Here is a 16,841-nt window from a genome sequence, read left to right on the forward strand (position 1 = left end):
AAAGATTTTATCTTTAAAAATTATTTTATTAAAAATAATTAAATTAAGTTTTGATAATTAAATTAAAAAAAATTTACTTAATCTCATAATTATTGAGTAATTTTTTATATTTAAATTATACAACTTAACAGTTGTAAAAGGATAAGAATTTTAAATGATTTAATTTAAATAATTGAGATTTTAGAATTTAATCCTTTAATTTTATAAATAAAAAATTAATTAATTATATTATTTCTAATTTTAAATTAGAATACCTAATTAAATGCCAATTAGTAAATTGATAATTAAAATAATATTTTTTAAAGTAATTTAAAGGAATTAATTAGATTTCAAATTAATACAATATACTCTAATTTTATTAAAATTACACTAATCTATTAACCCTAAATCCCCAAATTAAAACCCACTAACCCTAACCTTACCTCACCGCCACTCACCCTACCCTTTCTTAACACATACAACCATATCAAACTCCTGCACCTAAGCCATTCCAATTTGCAATTCCATTTCATTCATAGATTCCATTATTAAATAATGTCATGAGATGACTTAGTTAATTTCCCAAACCCAACAATCCCTAAAGCCCCTCGAATCTCACCATTCCATTGATTCATGCATTTTCCAATTCAGTACATGGAAGCCCTTCACCAACAAGCACCCTTGTCTCTCCGAAGGCAAAACCCCTTCTGTTCCAATTGATTTTTCCAAGCTTTCTCTTCTCGACGATGATTCCACTCCTAAACCCGTCAATTCATCATCTTGCCATCATTACTACATGAAGCTGTCGAACGAAGCTGAGGAAGAGAGATGGACGAACTCGTGAGGGAGAAGGAGAAGAGGTTGTGCCGCCGCCGCTACCAGGGTCCGTCGCCGTCGCCAAAGCTCGCAATGCTGTCGGAAAGCCCAGCCGCGGTGAGAGAGAGAGCGCTCGTGAGGGTTAGAGCCGCGAGGAGTTGTGAACCGCCGCTGCTGACGAAGAAGAGAAGGACTCCGAGAGAAGGAGAGGAAGAGAAGCTGCGCCGCCTCCTCGCGCCAGTCATCGTCGCAAGCTCCGTCGCCACTGTTGGAGGTGGGTTGTTGAGCCTGTGTCGCCGGAAAATGGCGTTGCCGTAGCTGAGGTCCATTGCCGGTAAGGGTTTTCTTTTTTTAGGTTGGTCTCTGTTCTTGTGGGTTTCGGAAAGATTATTGTCGCTGCGTGGTTGTTACAGTTGTCGTTGCTGAGCTTCTGGCCACCAGGAACGGTGTTGTGGCCGCTGGAACCTTGGTTTGAGTCGCTGCTGATAGTCACTGATAGAGGTATCTTTGCTGCCTCTATTTCGCTTTAGGTCCTTTGCTTCCTTAAACTTGTTCTGCTTTTACTTTTATTCTGCTTTTATCCTATTTTCTGCTGCAATTAGGTTGAGTATTGACGCTAGTGTTGTCGCGGGGCTGCTGAAGCTGCTACTAGTTCTGATTTTGTTATCTTGGTACTGGTCTGACCTTTCCCTTAGGTTTGGTCAATTTGTATGTCTTGTTTTATCACTGCTATGGTTTCTATGTTCTGATTTTAATTCTAGTCCTTACTTTGTCTTGAATTCCCAGGATTATAATTGCTTTTAATTCCTATCCAATTTGGATTTTTCCATTTTGCTGCAACCATGGCCATTGCTGTGAAGACTAACAATATCGATGTTCCAGTTGCTGCCATTGTCGTTCCAGTTGCGTGAGAGTCGCAGTTGTTGCCATGAACTAAAAGGAGAGGGAATTATCACAATAAATTTGTGCGAACTCGATTAATCGAGGTAGGGTTTTTTTTAAAATCTAATTTATATTACAGAGTTGTGATAACTAGATATTAATGTGAGAGCACATATGTCTGTGATTATGATTGTCTTCTAAATGTGGTTGTTTGCTGGACTGAATGACTGATTGCTTGATTGCTTGAGTAGTTTGTGATTGCTGAAAAGAAATTAGTTTGAAAAGTTATTTAGTTGATTATTAGGAAAAATGGCTTTTCTTGGTTTTGAAACTATTTTCGATAATGTAAAGGAATTGGCTTTAGAAATGGTTTAATTTTGAGTTAGTGACTTTATAAATGATTTAGTATTTGAGCTGGTTTGATTTTAAAAAGAGATTTATTATGGGCACTGATTCGCTTTGAAAATAATTTGATATTGGAACTAGCTGAATCTTGGAAAATGATTGAGATTTAGAAAAAGTTTGAGAAATGTTTGGATGGGACCTGAACAGGGTGGCAAAGTCCGAGTTTTAAAGGAGATGCTGTCGAAATTTTATAAAATTGGAAGTTTTATTTGAAGTAATTAACTAAAAAGATTTGTTTTTAAACATTATATGTTTTAAGAATAATCTATTTATCAAAGAAAGAATTATGTTTTGGAATTGAGATTGTTAATAAACGGAATGGAAAGATGATTGATGAGGATTTTCTTTGAAATATGGTTTTTGAATGAATTTGGAAATGAGGTTTGGATTGATGAATGATTATGATGTTGAGAATGTTGAGATATGTGGCTTATGAATTTGAAATATCTGAGATACGAGGTTCCCTGGATTAAGTACCGTGGCTTGCCACCACGTGTACCAGGTTGAAAATTCGATACTCTGTTGACCCTACAACGTAAGTGTGACCGGGCACTATATAAATTTCCGGGAATGTTACCCCCATTGAGCAATATTGATTATTTGAGAAAAATCTATACATAGACTCTTGGGGATGCATGTCGGGGGACAGTCTAAGGACAATTCAGACTTGTCGGGTTGGCTGGATAACCGACAGATGAGCCTCATCAGCCATAGGACAGGCATGCATCATATGCATTTGTATGCTTTGCTTGGGTTTGAACTTGTTTTGGTTTGCCTAATTGTTAAACTATTCTTAACTGCTACTTGAACTATTTGCTGTAATTGCTACCTACTTGTGTTTTCCTTGTCTGTCTTACCTGTGTTTGTCCTGGCGTGCTACATTTGAGAATGAACTTTGGTGCTGGATTAATGATTGTGTTATTTGATTGCGTGGTTGGTTTTTGATTGAGATTTTCTTATAAAAAGGAAATGTTTCGAATTTCTGAAAAAATTAAACATTGTTTCTTCGAAAAGGTTTTGAACGATTACCTATTGGTTTTAAAAAGAAAATTCATAAGGAAATGATAATCACTGAGTTTAAAAACAGTTTTTTTATTAAATATCTTCTTATGACAACTTTGAAATTCCGTGATGAGACCGTGTGGTTAGGTTCTCACCCCCTACAGCTTTACCTTTTCAGGAACCGGATGAAGAAGCATTAAGAAGAGTTATACTGCGCTTGGTTTTATATGTTGTTGTATTAATTAGTTTATTTTCTTCCCTCATCTTTGTTATTACAAATTTGTAAGAGGGATAGGAATTGTGTTATATATATATATATATATATATATATATATATATATATATATATATATATATATATATTATGAGTTAGTATGTAAAGAGTCTTGTATATGAATCTATGCCTGCTTGTATTTTTCTTAAGATAAGGTATTAATTTCCGGTTTTCAAAGAAATCAGCGATACAGTGTCGAGTCACAGGCTCCTATTTTAGTATTTAGTATGTAAAATAGTCGTAATACTTCTTGCTATTAGAGTGGCGCGGCCGGAAGCGTGACTTTTGATAGTGAGGGTGTTACAGAGAGTACTCATGGCAACTTGGGAGGATCTTGAGAATGACTCAAATAAAGAAGAAGAATCTGAAGGAGATGACAAAGACTGCTTCATGGCTGGAAACAACAATCTTGATGAGGTAAACTATTATGATTTGACCATTGAGAACTTGCATGCTATTATTGATGATCTCACTTTAAACACTTCAAAACTGCTTGATAAATACAATGAATGCAGATCTGAAAGAGATGTGTTAAGAGCTGAAAGTGATTTTTTAAAAGAAAAAGTGAAGGAAACTGAATGTGCTTTGGACATCATTGAAGAAAACAGATTTCTAAAATCTGAACTTGAAAAATTAAAAGGAAAGCACACTGTGGATCCTTCCCATGAGTTAATTGCTGAAAATGAAAGATTAAATTATATGATTAAAAGGCTGAATGGTGACCTAGCAAAATTTGCTCAAGGTTCTAGCAACTTGGACAAATTACTTGCAAGTCAAAGACCATTGTTTGAAAAATCTGGTTTAGGCTACATAGCCAAGAAAGATGCAGTTTCTAATACTTCCTCTATAAAATTTGTGGCTTTTTCATCAAATACCAAATCCATACCAAGAAAATCAGGTATCGGATATGTTTCAACTTGTGAAAAAAAATTTGATGAAGCATACACAAGTGAAACTGAGCCTTCACCAAGAACTGGTCCGAGTTCAAACCGGCCCGGTTTGGGTCACATTTCGAAAAATGAGGCTGCTTTCAAGAAACCACCATTTTACAACAAAACCTCATTTTCGAAAGGTAAGAATGTTCAAAAAATTTCTGGTGAAAATGTTTTTGCAAAGAGGAATAACTTTAATAAAAATCAGTTTGTCAAAAGAAATGCATCTCATTCAAAAACCAAAAAATTTCAACCATTTAATCATTTCAAGCAATTTAACTCACCTAATTTTCAGTGACACACATCAGAAAATCATTGTGTTAATTGCAAGAAAGTTGGTCACTCATATGAACAATGCTTCATTGAAAAGAGAGTTGTAGGAAACAAAGTCTACAATATTGTTTGTGATTTCAATGCACTTGGACAACCAAGATGGATTAACTTCAAAGGATCCAAATTAATTTGGATACCTAAGGCTACTTGAAACTCATCATGCAGATTTGCCTAGCATCCAAGAACAAAAAGGACATGTGGTACATGGATAGTAGATGTTCAAGGCACATGACTGGAAGGTCAACCTACTTCATCAAACTAAATAAGTATGATGGAGGTTTTGTGACCTTTGGAGATGATGGTAAAGGTAAAATCATTGCTGTTGGAAAAGTAGGTAATGAGCAATCTACTTTCATTGATGATGTACTTTTGGTATGTGGTTTAAAGCACAATCTTTTGAGTATAAGTCAGCTGTGTGATTTAGGATATTTAGTTGTTTTCAATAGGCTTGAATGCTGTGTTGTTAATGAAAAGACAAATGAAGTGATGTTTGTTGCCAAGCGTTTCAATAATATGTATGGACTTACTATTGATGAACTAAAGGATCAAAATGTAGCTTGTCTTCACTCAAAAGAATCTGAAAAGTGGTTATGGCACAAGAGATTGGACCATGCAAGTATGTTTCAAATAAACAAACTTGTAAAGAAAGAATTAGTAAGAGGTCTTCCTTTGATAAAATTTGACAAAGACATCACTTGTGATGCTTGCCAAATGGGAAAACAAACAAAAAGTTATTTTAAACCAAAGGAAGACATCTCTACTAAAAGACCACTTGAGTTGCTACACATTGATTTATTTGGTCCAACAAGAACTCAAAGCCTAGGTGGTAAACATTATGGTTTAGTGATTGTGGATGACTATACTAGGTTTGGTTGGGTTTTATTTCTTGCACACAAAAATGAATCATTTTCGGTGTTTGAACCTTTTTGCAAGAAAATTCAAAATAAAAAGAATTTGAAAATCTCTTTTATAAGAAGTGATCATGGAACTGAATTTGAAAATAATTTGTTTGAATCCTTTTGTGAGGAATTTGAAATATCTCACAACTTCTCTTGTCCAAGAACACCACAACAAAATGGTGTTGTGGAAAGAAGAAATAGAAGCATACAAGAGATGACAAGAGCTATGCTTTGTGAGAGTAATATTCCTAAATTCCTTTGGGCTGAAGCGGTGACACAGCTTGCCACTTTTTAAATAGAACAATCATAAAGAAATTTTTGAAAAAAACCCCTTATGAACTTTGGAAAGGGTACCCACCAAACTTAGACTACTTACACATCTTTGGATGCAAATGTTTTGTTTTAAATAACAAAGAAAATCTGGGAAAAATTGATCCGAAGGCTTATGAGTGTTTGTTTGTAGGATATTCCACAACTAGTAAAGCATATAGGGTTTATCATCAAGATGCTAGAATTATTGAGGAGTCCATACATGTTACATTCTGTGATACTAACTTGGTACAAAACATTTTGGAAGATTATGATGCAGGAAATCAAGCTTAAAAAGAAGTTGAAACTGTGCAAAATCAAGAGAAAGAACATTCTGGTCAAAATGAACCAGAAACTGCAACTGCTGAAAATTTGAGAGACAATTCCATTTTGTCTCATGAATCTGAAGGAAATCCTGAAGCCAGCTGCACCCAGAATCCCTTGGTATCTCAATCTGCATCCAAGTCCACAAGACCTCGTGAATGGAGATTCTTGAAGAATTATCCAGAGGAATTTGTCATTGGGGACGTCTTTCATGGAGTGCAAACAAGGTCTTCCACTAGAAAGGCAAATGAAGGATTAAACATTGCCCTTCTTTCACAAATTGAGCCTCAAAACGTCAAGGAAGCACTCAGTGACCCTTCTTGGGTTAAAGCTATGGAGGATGAGCTTCTTGAGTTTGAAAAGAACCAAGTATGGACTTTGGTTCCAAGGCCAAGTGGAAAGAAAGTGACCGGCACCAAGTGGATTTTTCGAAACAAGTTGGGAGAAGATGGTAGCATTGCAAGAAACAAGGCAAGGCTAGTGGCACAAGGATATGACCAAGAAGAAGGAATAGACTTTGATGAATCCTTTGCCCCTGTTGCCTGAATGGAAGCCATAAGACTTCTCTTAGCTTATGCTGCACATTGTGGTTTTAAATTATATCAAATGGATGTGAAATGTGCATTTTTAAATGGAGTGATAGATAGAGAAGTGTATGTGGAGCAACCTCCTGGTTTTGAAAATAAAGAGCATTTTGACCATGTTTTCAAATTATCTAAAGCTCTCTATGGTTTAAGACAAGCTCCTAGAGCTTGGTATGAGAGACTTAGCTCTTTTCTTTTGAAAAATAGTTTTCAAAGAGGCACCACTGACACAACTCTATTTATCAAGAATTCTAATGCTTCTTTTATTCTAGTCCAAATATATGTTGATGACATTATTTTTGGATCAGCAAATGAATCCCTTTGTTCTGAATTTGAAAAACTCATGACAAGTGAATTTGACATGAGTATGATGGGTGAACTTAATTTTTTTCTTGGGCTACAAATTAAACAAACTGAAAATTGTATTTTCATTCATCAAGAGAAGTATCCCAAGGAATTAGTTAAGAAATTTGGTATGAAAAATACCAAACCCATGGGAACTCCCATGCACCCTAATTCTAAATTAGATAAGGAAGAAACTGAGAAAGATGTTGATGAGACTAGGTATAGAAGAATGATTGGTTCTCTTATGTATTTAACATCCTCTAGACCCGATATTGTGCAAAGTGTTGGATTGTTTTCTAGGTTCCAATCCAAACCTAAAGAGTCACATCTTTCAGCAGTTAAAATGATCATTAGATATGTTCATGGCACATCTAATCTTGGTCTTTGGTATCCTAAAATTGATGATTTTTCTGTAGTTGGTTATTGTGATACAGATTTTGCTGGTGATAGAGTTGATAGAAAGAGCACTTCAGGCCTATGTTATTTTCTTGGGAAGTCCCTAAATATTTGGTCAAGTAAGAAGCAACCAACAGTGGCCTTATCCACTGCAGAGGCTGAGTATATAGCTGCTTCTTCTTGTTGTTCTCAGCTTTTATAGTTAAAAACACAGTTTGCTGATTACAAATTAAATGCTGAAAATATTCCCTTAATGTGTGATAATATGAGTGCCATCAATATTTCTAAAAATCCAGTTTTGCACTCTAGGACTAAGCATATTGAAATGAAATTTCAATCAATAAAAGAACATGTCCAAAAGAGGGATATTAGTATTCAATTTGTTAAATCTGAGGAGCAATTAGCAGACATTTTCACAAAACCATTAGCTGAGGACAGATTCTGCATGCTTAGAACTTGTCTAGAAATTTTGAGTTATGATTCTTTATTTGAAAAATGCTGATGTATTTGCTGGAGCTTTTTGTCTCATAAACAGGTATGAGACAATTCTGGGCAGATGATGAACGTTTCCCTCAAGTTAGCGTGTTCTGGGCTTGTTTCAAGTGAATAATTGATCTGGACCAACCTCAAATCAGATCTGAGTAGCCCTATGTGTTTCACTAAAATCACATCACCTCAAGGCCCAAATATGAATGATACATTTTTGTTTGGTTGATATTTTTGTTGGGCTATGAGCCTTAATTTTTTTTTTAAATTTTTTTAATGTTTAAGATCCAAAGATTTTTCAGTTTGATTTTTTGTTTTTTTTTTCAAAATTTAAAATTAATTTCCTGTTTTTCATTTTAAATCAAATCAAATATTTCTTTTATGAGGTAAGTTCTTTTCATGTCATTTTAAAAGGTGATGCAGTTGCATGGTTTTGGAAATCCACTTTTGGGTACGGTTACCAACACTCCCTCTCTTCCCTCCATAACTTCTCCTCAATCTCTTTGGTTTCTTCCCTTTCACTCCACTGCTTCTCTTCCATCAAAAGCCTAAATCTAACCAAATGGGGAAGAAAGTTATTGTTAAAAGAGCACCGCGTGAAAAGATTCATAAGCTTCCTAGACCATCAACACGCTCTCAAGACCCTACTTTCACTCCTTTACCCTCTCCTCCAACCTTTCCTCCTCGCACCGCTCTCATGGCACGAACCAAGACTACGCCAAGGTTCCCTGCCTCTGCCAAACCGATGCCACCACCAAAAACCACACCTTCCAAGCATGGCTCCTCAAAACCTGGTTCTGCAAAGCCTAGCTCATCCAAAGGCAAATGTTCGGCGACTGAAGAACCCATTCCCGAACCAACACAACCCAAATCCAGGTCGGTTCCAGTGCGCTCACAAAGAGGTAACCCTCATCGCCCTCTCAAATCTGTTAGAGAACTAGACATTGATCCTTTTGCTCACAAATCACACTTCATGACATCTCACTCAGACTATAACCCCCATCGTTTCAAATTTGCCATGAACCATGATTTTTATGAGGGAGTTATTCAGTATCATACTCTATATCCCTCTTTTCTTGCTGATTTACCTGATTTGAAAAAGAAAAGGTTTTCCTTTTGTTGAAAATTTAAAATTTTTAAACTGGAATCACCTTTTCAAAATCAAAAAACCTGTATATCCTCAGTTAGTCAAAGAATTTTATGTAAACATGACTTATCATGAAGGAAGTGTACATTCTTATGTTAAGGGCAGAGACATTATCTTGAATAATGAAACTATCAGTGAATTCTTGAAGTACACTGATGTTGGGCCGTGTGCTTATACATCTGTGAAGTGGGATGAAGGTGTTGGTATCTCTTACCATGATGCTCTGGCTCACATTTGTGAACATGTTTCCTTAATTGATGGCATCACACCCACTCACAAAGCCCTAGGATATGAACGTGCTCAGTTGTATCGTATTGTCAACCACATCTTAATTCCACAAAACGGTTCATATCAAAGGGTTTCTTACATTGACATACTTATTTTGTATGCCCTAATCACTAAAATAGAAATCTCTTTTGCCTATTTGATGGCTAGATACATGTTTGATTCTGTTAGAAGTGTGAAAGATAAAGCACTACCTTATGGCATGTTTTTAACTTGCATATTTGAGACTTTTGGTGTTGACCTATCAAATGAGGATTATGAAAACAGACATTCATACCTAAAAGGGGGTGGTTCAGTGAAACAGCAAAAAGGACCAACTCGATCTGAAAGAGTGGTTCTAGATGATGATGATGAAGAGTTCATTCCAGATGACTCTCCACCTCCTTCCACCGAGGGTACTTCCATTTCCACTGGGAAGAAATCAGCTCTGCTGAATGTGGTCAAGGATGTCGCTCAAGAGTTTGTTTCCCAATCAAATCACATGATTGCCATGAGCAAGGAACAAAGGAAGCTAACTAGCAAGCATGAGAACTTCCTGAAGAAATCAAGAGATAGGGTGGCTGTGCTCATGACCTTCATTTATAACCTTCAAAATGATGAAGACATTGCCACTGATGTTGAAGAGGAAGATGCTTCTGAGGGGAATGGTTCTGATGCCTAGGATTTGTCTCATAAAAATTGCTACAGGTGCTCTCCTTTTGTCTCATGAACTCTGTTTTATTTTGCTACTATTTGGTCTACTTTTGTTGTCTCGGATGACTGTAATAACTTTAGATACTACTGCACTTTTGGTTATTTAGTTAGTTCTTTGGACTGTGCTCTAACTTTTTTCTGCAAAATCCAAGGCATTGCCTCTGTTGAAAATGCTTATTATCCACCCTTGATGGCAAAAGGGGGAGTAAAAGCAATAGGATGTGTGTCCTTAGAAATTGTTTGGTATTACTGCAGCTACTAGTATTTCTTTTGGGATTTTTGTCTGATTGATGCATTAATTTTGAGATCACATGTTGAATCTTTTAGATGATAATATTAGCTGGATGTTGGGCTAATAATGTGATGTTGCTTGTGTGATATCCCTTAGACAAAATTATTGTGCATATCTCTCTATAGTGTTCTCTTTGAGTACTATGAAAAACAGGAACAAAGAGAAAAGCATAAATCCAGGGGTAGCTTATCTTGAAAAGGAAAGGGAGAGCAACATAAGAGCAAATGACAAAAATCAAAAGGAGTTTCCATACCTTACTCAAAATTTACTTCCTTTTGATTATTGCTTAAATCATGTTTGTCATCAAGGGAGAGATTGTTGAGTTAAGAAATTAACTAAATTAATTAGTGATGACAAACATTATTTTTGGCAAAATAAATAATTAGTGTTAATTAATTAATTAATGAGTATATGTTGCTAATTATTTATTATTATGTTGCAGGTCTTAATTAAGTTGAGCAGCCAAAATGAAATGGAAAATAAAACAAAAATATTGGGCTGAAAGCAAAGAAAGAAGCCAAAGAAATCAAATTGGGCCAAGCATATCAATACCCGATCCAAGCCCGATATGGTTTCAGAAAAGCCAATCCCTCTCTTTTGCTTAACCAAAAGCAACGTTCATCTCTCTTTTGTCCTAGTCAAATCAGAGTTTCAAAAAAGTAAGAAAGAGAAAGAGAGAGAGCTTCTTCACCAAGCTAGTCACCAAAGAAGCAAGAGAGAGAAGGATTAAGCTTGAAAGGCAGATATCAAATCACCCAGTTCAAACCCAATGCTTAGGTTAAAGGTAACCCATTTCCTCTTGCATGCATCAAATCTTCATCTCTTCTTTCCAACACTCTGCTCTATCCGAAATGTGATACAAGGGAAAGAGGATTTCTGTTCTTCTCTGCTGTGTATCTACGGTCTTAAACAAGACTTAGGGACCAAGTTAGTTTTCAAGGGCTCAGATCAAGTTGACCATTGAAAGATTTCTATGGTTGCTGTTTTATGGCTTTCGGCCAAGATGAGGAAGTCAGAAGCAAAGTTTCTACTCTAAGGTTTATTGAGAAAAAGTGAATCTGTGGTTGGTGAAGCTCAAGGCTCAAGGTGTTGACCTTGGGAGAAGATCCCAGCAACATGCAAGGAGAATAAAAGAAGACATCCTGCTGATTCAGAACCAAGGAGAGAAAACTAGAGTATTGAGGTATTGTTCTGAGAAGTGTTCTTTGAGAAAGTTCAACTAACTGGACAGTGTAACCTAACCAAAGGTGCATTCCACCAGTATGAAGAACTGAATCAAAGGCTTTTCTAATCTGGTTTTCGCATAGCACAAAGGCTGTTGATGAAGTCAATCTCCTTCATGTTTTACTGATTGTAATGTACTTTTCTAAGTTTATCTTTCTGTAATTTCTTGTGAGAAAAGGCATTGTGAGAAAGCTCAAGTAAAAGCCATAAGTGAAAAAAGGCTGAGCGATACACTTGAGAGAAAAGCCTAGAATTATTTTCTGATTTCTTTAGGTTGGTTAAGTGTCTTGTATCTTGTACCTGTTTGGTATCCCTTTCTTAGTTGGGTTAGCACTAAGAGTGAATAGTTAGGTGTTAGCATAACCAATGTCAAGTTAGGTTAGAACTTGAGTGTGAAATTGGTGTATGTAATACCGTTAACTATAGTGAAATTCTTCCATAGTTGTGGAGGAGACTAGATGTAGGTTGCATAGCACAAGGCAACTGAACCAGGATACATGCTGGTGTTAGCTTTTCTCTTCTCTGCTGAGTTCTGTTTTCTGATATTCATGAGACAAAAATAAATTGTCTCATAAATTTCCGTTACTGTGATTCAAACAGAACCTGAATTGAAAGTTTGTTTAAAAGGGTAATAACTGTAACTAAAAGGAAGGCATAGATTCAACCCCTCCTTCTCTAAGCCTACCACAACCTTCAGCTTGTTTGTATATATTTCTTTAGCGTTCATAGTTATATGGTAGTTAATGCTTGCATGTTGCATGATAGAGTGAATAAGTTTGGTGAAACACCAAGAAATTTTCATGAAATCTTTCTTAAGGCATACCATTGATTGAATTAAAGAAAATTTTGTGTTTTTCAACTTGCTTGGAGTATTCTATTTGTAGAACATAGAAAAAGAGCTAGAACAACATACCTTGTGAGATTTGAGCTATAATAGATGGTTGCATTTTTTAACTATAATGTTTGTTCTTGTGTGATTGTACTCCTTTTTTATTGTGATCTTGGATTTGCATGATTCTTTATGTCTTGTATTTATTGTTTAGATGCATTTAGCATGATTGAGGCCATCTTTGATGTTAAACTCACTAACCTATATGGCCAACCCTTGCATTCACCTTTGTGAACCCCTTTTTGAGCCTGTAAATCCCCTTTTGTTCTGATGTGAGCACATTATTCTCCTTTAAGTGAAAAACCATTGATGTCTCAGAATTACTCTTTGATTAGCTTGGGTGGATTAATGTGTATATTCTAAGTGTGGGGGAAATTGTTGGGAGGCATTGATGATAAAAGCATGGAACTCATTGTAAAAATTTGGCAATTGGGTAATGCTCATGCATTCACTAATTAAGTCATATGCATCTCTTGTGCTAACAAAGACAAGAAAAGTTGTATGTAAAAAAAAACTTGTGCATAATAGAATATGAAATAAATAAAAAAGTTAAATAAAGGATGCATATGTTCATGTTTTGAAAAGAAAGTGCATGAATAGGGGGAGATAGGAGAAAAATGGGTAGATAGGTTGTATTGTTATGAGTATATAGGTGATATTAGATTAGGTGGACACTTAAGCTAATCGAAGAACTAATTCTTTAAGTCCACTTAACCGTATTTATCCTAGCTAAATTCTAGTCCCATTACAACCCTCCAAAGACCTCATGATATTTGTTTTTCATGCATCAAATACTAGTTGATTGTTAGATGACTTGCAAATCTTTGAAAAGCATGATAAAAGGAGAATTGAGTGATTTAGCCCTAAACACTAAGCAAATTTAGTGAATACACATCCGGTGAGGGGTTCGATCGCTCAATTCTATGTTTTTAAATCTAATATTGTATCTCCTTGCAAGTTGTTTGATTGGATAGTTTTGAAAATTTCAATTCAATTCTTTAGACATTGATCTAGATGCATGAACTCTTTGCATTGGCCCTAAAGCTTTCTTGTGATGTATTGGAATTTTATGGTTCGTTTTTGCCAACTCTAAGTAGAATACATATTAGTAAGTAGCCTTTAGGATAGTCGCATGCATTTAGGTAGTACATAGAATAAATTGTTTTCCCTTACATCTATCTCCTTTGAATGTGTTTAGCATGAGGACATGCTAGTGTTTAAGTGTGGGGCAATTGATGAATCCATATTTGATGATAATTTTTGGTTGAAATTGAATGGATTTTATCATAGAAACTTGCACTTATTCCCTTAATTGGCATGTTTTTGAACTTTCCTCCTAATTTGTGCTTGATTATGAAAATATGCTCTTTTGTGCCTAATTTAGCCTATTTTATTTCATTTGCCTTGCATTTGATGCCTTGATGTTGTTTGTGAGTGATTTCAGATGTATAAGGTAGGAATGGCTTGGAGAGAATGGAAGAGGAGCATGCAAAGAGGAGGAAGCATGAAGAATCAAAGGAGAAGAGCACAGCGATGTGTGTGTACGCACAGACCTGCAAGCGTACGCACAGGCATCAGAGTGGAGCGACGCGTGCGCGTGAGCTGCATTGTACGCGTCGCACAAACATTCAGAGCATCGCTTAGTGTGCGTGCGCACAGCCACTCGTTCGTACGCACAGATAGAGTTTTTGGCAGAGTATGCGTGCGTACGCACAGGTGCCCACACATGTCTTTATTAAAATTACACGTGACTCGCAATTTTGGTGGGTTGGAGGCCCATTTCTGAAGCCAATAGCTCATATTGAAGGGGTAAATGAAGACCATAGCATAGCATAACATTAGGGTAGTTTTAGGAGTAGTAGTAGGAAACTTTAGAGTAGTTTTTCTCTAAGTTTTTCATCATATCTATTAGGGTTTATACTAGGATTTTATATTCAAGTACCATTTTCATTTTTTATCTTGGATTTTTCTAGCTTCCATTGTAAATATCACTTTGTTACTACTCTTTATAGCTACATTGTTCATACTCTTATAATTCAAGTCATAGTTCAATTTTGTTTACTTTTTGCAATTTCAATTTCTTATTGATGAGTTTGATTATTGATGATTGTTACATGCTTGCTTGAGTTATTATTGTTGATTGAGATCATTTATTACTTTTAGTTTCAAGCCTTTTCTCATTTTTCTCATGTTTAGTGATTTTGCCCACCAAGTGTGTGACAAAAATGTTAATTATGATTATGGGCTAATTTTCTACCTCTTGGCTTGGGAAAAATGGGCAATTGGGTTCCTAGAGTTAGAATATCCAACATTTAGTGTCAATTATTGGATTGTTAATTGTCCTTATTCCCACTAACGCTAATTTGTTGCTAAGGTAATTAGCAAGCAATTTAGGATTTGGGGGTTAAGAACACTTATGCTCATTTAACTTACTCTCCAATGTGAGGATTAACCAAGTGAGATTAATTCATTCTAATTGTCATTGTTGTGATTCCAACAAGGAAATGACCCTTAGCTCATTCCAAGCCAAGATCCTATTTATGCTTTAAATCTTTCACACACTTTCACATTAATCCTTTTTATACCTTACTTTTCTATATTGCATAATTAGTTCTTTAATTCCTTTATTAGTTCATTTATTATAATTTTGAATGTTCTTTTATTTCTTTATATGTTCATCTCTTTATTGAGAACCCCTTAAGTTTCACAACCGGAATTGTACACTCATTGATCTCAAGTGTCATTAGGAGACGACCCGGGAACTAAACACTCCCGGAATTGAATTGGTTTTAAATAGTGACATCTTTGGATTGACATTTGATTGATGATCAATTGTTGAGTTTGGACTATACTTGTAACGCCAATCCTATTTTTAGTGTGAAAAATCCAAACCTATGCTCTTGGTTGTTGTCATCAATGAGATTTGAGAATAATTAGTTATTCTATTTCTAAATTTGAATTATAAATTTGATTGAAATCCTAACTAATTATGTTTCAAATTGAATTATAATATGATTCATAAATTTGAAAGATTCAAGTTTAAAATAATAAGATACGATTCAAATTTGAATTGAGATTCAAATTTAAAATTAGTAACAAATCTCATACTATATATATGTATGACAAGAGTAGAGGAAAGAGATGAGAATAAAACACAAAAATTTTATTCTTTTACCTCTACACACATAAACGTATGTGAGCCTAATTCTTGAAGAAGAATTTTATGGCGTGCAAAGAGTTGCAAGAGGTTTCTCAATTTAAATCAAATATCCATTGGTCAAAGAGTTGACAGCAAATGTTGGTTTTGGTGTGGATACGCATAACGCTTTCGTACCATCATAGGAGAAAGTAATTTTTAGGGATAAGTATGATTTTGGTCCTAAACGTAGAGGCTGAAAATTTATTTCGTCCCTCGCCTTTTTTTCGCTTCAAAATGGTCCCTAAAGTTTCAGTTTGTTTTAAAATTGTCCTTTTTACCAATTTAATTTTTTTATTACCAAATTACCCTTTATTAAAAAATTATAAAATAAAATAAATATAAAATAAATAAATAAATAAATAAATAAAAGAAACGGATACAGGAAGGGGGTGGGGAGAGAAAGAAAAGGGGTTTAGGGTTTAGGGGGGAGAGAAGGGGGACCGCCGCCGCACCACCGCCCCGCCGCTCTGCACCACCGCACCACCACCATTTCGCCGCCCTGCTGCCCTGCACCACCGCACCACCACCATTTCTTCTTCTTCTTCTTCTTCTTCTTCTTTTTCTTCGCCGCCCCACCGCTCTGCCGCCCTGCACCACCGCACCACCACCATTTCTTTTTCTTCTTCTTCTTCCCGCCGCCCTGCCGCCTTGCACCACCGCACGACCACCATTTCTTCTTCTTCTTCTTCTTCTTCTTCTTCTTCTTCTTCTTCTTCTTCTTCTTCTTCTTCTTCTTCTTCTTCTTCTTCTTCCTCGCCGCCTCGCCGTTCTGCCACCTTGCACCACTACACCATCACCATTTCTGTGAACTAGATTTTTTGTGAAATTTCTGGATTTTTTGTGAAATTTGTTGTGGAATATTGTTGTTGCTGAAATTTGAATTTGGAATATTATTGTTGCTGAATTTGTTGATTATTCATGTTGCTTGATTTTGATTTTTTTGATGTTGATGATGATGATGACCATGATGATAATGGTGGTGGTGGTGGTGGGTTCTTGTTCAACTTGAGTTTTTGGTTAATTTTGGTTGATTTTGGGAAAAGTTCTGATGATGATGATGACCATAATGATACTGGTGGTGGTGGTGGTAGTTCTGGTTGGGCTTCTGTTCTGGTGGTGGTGGTGGTGGTTGATTTTGGAGTGAAG

The sequence above is a fragment of the Arachis stenosperma genome, chromosome 7 (assembly GCF_014773155.1).
Source record: "Arachis stenosperma cultivar V10309 chromosome 7, arast.V10309.gnm1.PFL2, whole genome shotgun sequence".
Classification (NCBI taxonomy): Eukaryota; Viridiplantae; Streptophyta; class Magnoliopsida; order Fabales; family Fabaceae; genus Arachis; species Arachis stenosperma.